The sequence below is a fragment of the Astyanax mexicanus genome, chromosome 1 (assembly GCF_023375975.1).
Source record: "Astyanax mexicanus isolate ESR-SI-001 chromosome 1, AstMex3_surface, whole genome shotgun sequence".
Taxonomy (NCBI): Eukaryota; Metazoa; Chordata; class Actinopteri; order Characiformes; family Acestrorhamphidae; genus Astyanax; species Astyanax mexicanus.
Window position 1 is genome coordinate 5,274,397 of NC_064408.1, and position 4,705 is coordinate 5,279,101.

Genomic DNA, 4,705 nt, shown 5'->3' on the forward strand with positions numbered 1-4,705 from the left:
GGTTGGTTCTTCTTGGTGGTATGCTGACGTTACCCTGGATACCGTGGATCTTGATGCATCACAAAGACTTGCTGTCTTGGTCACAGATGCTCCAGCAAGACGTGCACCAACAATTATGTTGTGTGCATTGCAATATTTGGAGCAATCTCCTGCTTATCCTGCTAATTGACCCTTCACACTCTGCTCTTACTTGTGCAATAATGTGCAATTAATGAAGATTGACCACCAGGCTGCTCCAATTTAGCCATGAAACCTCCCACACTAAAATGATGACAGCTGTTTCAGTTTCATTGTCCAACCCCTGTATTTTGATCATTAAAACAACCCTACTAATCTGTTATATTTTCCCACACAAATCCATGATCATATCTTTAAAGCACATGATGATATCAACTTTTTATTGATACTATAGCAATCACTTATCTGCACCCTAGCAACCACCTGAGATACTATAGCAATCACTTATCTGCACCCTAGCAACCACCTGGGATACTATAGCAATCACTTATCTGCACCCTAGCAACCACCTGGGATACTATAGCAATCACTTATCTTCACCCTAGTAACCACCTGGGATACTATAGCAATCACTTATCTGCACCCTAGCAACCACCTGGGATACTATAGCAATCACTTATCTGCACCCTAGCAACCACCTGGGATACTATAGCGATCACTTATCTGCACCCTAGCAACCACCTGGGATACTATAGCAATCACTTATCTGCACCCTAGCAACCACCTGGGATACTATAGCAATCACTTATCTGCACCCTAGCAACCACCTGGGATACTATAGCAATCACTTATCTGCACCCTAGCAACCACCTGGGATACTATAGCAATCACTTATATGCACGCTAGCAACCATTTAGGATACTAAATCCTTCACTTATCAAGACCCTAGCAACCACCCTAACAACCACCTATGCTAAACATTCACTTATCAAAACCCTAGAAACCAAATAGGATACCATATAATTCACTTTTCTATACACCCTAGCAACCACTCTAGCATACATCTTGAATATCATGGATTCACTTGTCTACAGTATACCCTAGAAACCACTTTTTTGACCCCAGAGCAGAGGTTTTGAATGTTATATCCTCTATGCTGTATTGTAGTACTTATTAAAAACAATAATTCTTTATTTTCAGAGTGTGAGAAGTTTCTTTCTCTGATTTAATTACATCCAATCACATTCATATGTTAATGTGGAGTCTGCAGCTGAAATCAGAACTGTGTCAATTACAGCTTTAGATCAGATCTCGCAGCGCCTCCAGCGCGGTTTCCTCGCCGCAGTCCTCCACAGGGTATAAATTAAAACAAACTTCTCTGCGGTGGAGCCGCAATTCCTATCTGCGATCCGCTTCAGCGCGCCGGCTGAGTGAATAAATATTTGGGTTTTAATGGCGGCGTATTCGAGTTGTATACTGACAGGCGTGCTGAACGCATGCTGAGATAATGGCATGCTGGCTGTGTGTTGTGCAGCTCGCTCTTAAAACACTCATACATCAACAAACACGCATTTCTTTCAGCACTGCTGATTAACGTAGCTTTATTATTCCCTCCAGTTCATTCGGTCAAATTCACCAAGAAATAGTAGTAGTCTTGGTGTCTGAGTGCATGATGTAATGTTCTATTTAAAAAGACTGTACAAATTGTACACAAAAAAAAAAAAAAAAAAAAAAAAATATATATATATATATATATATATATATATATATATATATATATATATATATATATATAAATGTCTAAGTATGCTGTAAATATACTAACAGATGTATGTACTTACTTAAAATATATTAAAATTAAATGTTTAAAAGAAAACTTTGGTCATACTTTTTAAAAAGTACAATATAGTGTATTTAAAAAAATAATAAACTACTATAAAATACACCTTTAGTTCAATGTAATTCAATATACTCCTAAAATACTTATTTCCAAATATACTTGTGCACAACAGCTGTTACAGTAGTTCACTTAAAGTGCAATATATCATGTAACTTTTTAGAAAGTAAATTAAATTACTACTACTAATTAAAAAAAATGTCAAGTAAATGTAAAATATATTTTTATAACCAACCAAGTATACTAAAAGTGTGCTACTAACAAAAGACAGGAACAAGAAGCATGTATATTTGTACTCTAGTGTAAATAGATCACATATATTTAATATCAATTCTTAGTACATTCCTAATATAAATGATCAGTTTCTCTGATTTTGCTATTTATAGGTTTATGTTTGAGTAAAATGAACATTGTTGTTTTATTCTATAAACTACAAACCTTACTTCTAAATTTTAAATTAAATGTTGTCTTATAGAGCATTTATTTGCAGAAAGAGAAATGAGAAATGGATGAAATAACAAAAAAGATGCAGAGCTTTCAGACCTCAAATAATGCAAAGAAAACAAGAAGTTCATATTCATAAAGTTTTAAAAGTTCAGAAATCTTGAAATATTTGGTGGAATAACCCTGATGGTTTTCACAGTTTTCATTTCATGCATCTTGGCATCATGTTCTCCTCCACCAGTCTTACACACTGCTTTTGGATAACTTTATGCTGCTTTACTCCTGGTGCAGAAATTCAAGCAGTTCAGTTTGGTGGTTTGATGGTTTGTGATCATCCATCTTCCTCTTGATTATATTTCAGAGGTTTCCAATTTGGTAAAATCAAAGAAACTCATTATTTTTTAAGGGGTCTCTTATTGATTTCCAGAGCTGTATATACATATATTTTTCTTTCCTCTGCGTTTACTTACCCAGTCAATACGCCAATGCCTGAGAAAAATGTTTTTTTTTTTTTATTCTATAAACTACAGACAGCATTTCTCCAAAATTACAAATTAAATATTGTCTTATAGAGATTTTATTTGCAGAAAGAGAACTGAGAAATGAGAATTGAGCAAAAAAAAAAAAAGTTCATATTCTTGAAGATTTAAGAGTTCAGAAATCTTGAAATATTTGGTGGAATAACCCTGATGGTTTTTAATCACAGTTTTAATTTCATGCATCTTGGCGTCATGTTCTCCTCCAGCAGTCTTACACACTGCTTTTGGATAACTTTATGCTGCTTTACTCCTGGTGGTTTGATGGCTTGTGATCATTCGTCTTCCTCTTGATTATATTCCAGAGGTTTTTAATTTGGTGAAATCAAAGAAACTCATCTTTTTTTTTTTAGTGGTCTCTTATTTTTCCTCGCTCTGCAGGTCCTCGCCCAGCTGATACGCCAATGCCTTGATAGCCCAGCTGAGTTAAATCCGGAGCTGGAGGTGCTTATCTCTGATATCTCTGACTTCTAAACATTAATGATGAATTGTAAAGCTGCTCCATGCAGCCGTTTCCTCTACATGTAGGTAAATTACAGCGAGCCGGAGGACCCTAACAGCCCATTGCACCTTCCTCGCAGGACATCAAAGCCCTGCGTCTGCTGTCATTGGTCTGAAACAACACTGCAGTTTCCACCTGAAAAGAGCCGGGTCCTTCTTTTTCCTGAAGATTAAAGCCCTGTGACGCAACACTGAGAGCACGCACCGGCTTTTTCATCCGGTCTCTGCTGAGCCGCCGGCCTCCAGTGTTGTCTTATCAAGTATTAATTGGGACTGTCCTCTTTATAATGAGCTACATGTGACATCTCAATGCATTCCCCGACTCTCTATCTCTACATCTCTCTCTCTCTGATCACCTCAAATATATCTTTCATGTGCGCACACGTTTTAATAGAGGCTCCCTTTCTGGTTTCTAGATGACTTCTTTTTTTATGATTACTTTTACTTATTAAATAGCTTGTATTAAATATTAAACACAGGCTGCTCATTGGTTCATTACTGTAAAGAGTGTAAAGACAAAATTAACTTCTATCTCTTTTATCACTTCTCTCACCAGGTTCCTGGTGGTTTAATATCAATGTCAAATGCTTAAAAATGCTCTTTTCCTTTTGATAATGCCCTATAAAATGCATTGAAAGGCTAATTTTGGGTAGTTAAAGCTAAAAGCTAGAGCTAGATAAGCCTCAATGATGTGCAGCTTGATTTAGGTGGCCCGTTGCAACAAGGCAAGCACATAAATAAATTGCCTATAGGGCCCCAAGCTGGCCTGGCAGGTTTGAGATCACTTCAGCTGGAAAAATACGAAACTCCCAGTGTAATTTTTTTTTTTTCTGGATGACCAGCTGATCTTGAACTGGTTTGATTTTTTTTTAGCAGGACACTGGATTAATTAGGCCTTCATGTCTTCATGTCTACAAATTTAAAGGTTTAAATCCTTAAGTTACCTCCCCATTTTCCTTCTTTCCTCTACTTCTCTCAGGAGTGGTCCACACTCTTACCAAAATAATAAGGGACCATGGTAACACTTCCTATGAACCCTGTATTCATAATGCATTATGAATGCATTTATAATGCACAATATGACATGCATAATACCTTATAATGACTGCAGTAAGCCTGATTAATAGCGCATACGTACTTATATTGACATTCATAACACATTATAAACTACAAGTATAAGGATTTATAAAGAAAGGGCTTATATTGCCTCATATCTGTTCATAAAAAAACATTGTACAATGTAGTGTTGTAATACACTATAACAGAGACATGGTATATTTTGGTATAATGCATTATAATATGCAGCTACGATTTCTCAAATGACCCTTTATGAAATTATGCAATACATTATAAAGCCTGCTCTTTACTT

General features: G+C 36.2%; 1 long non-coding RNA gene across 1 annotated transcript; it reads right to left on the reverse strand.

Annotated features, from left to right (window-relative positions):
• Window positions 1-473: 473 nt before the first annotated feature.
• LOC125782379 (uncharacterized) lies at window positions 474-952 on the reverse strand. Its single transcript, XR_007425026.1, has 3 exons — window positions 700-952; window positions 571-656; window positions 474-527 (listed from the first exon to the last, which is right to left on the reverse strand). It is a non-coding gene; the product is annotated as an uncharacterized LOC125782379 (long non-coding RNA).
• Between the last annotated feature and the right edge of the window lie 3,753 nt (window positions 953-4,705).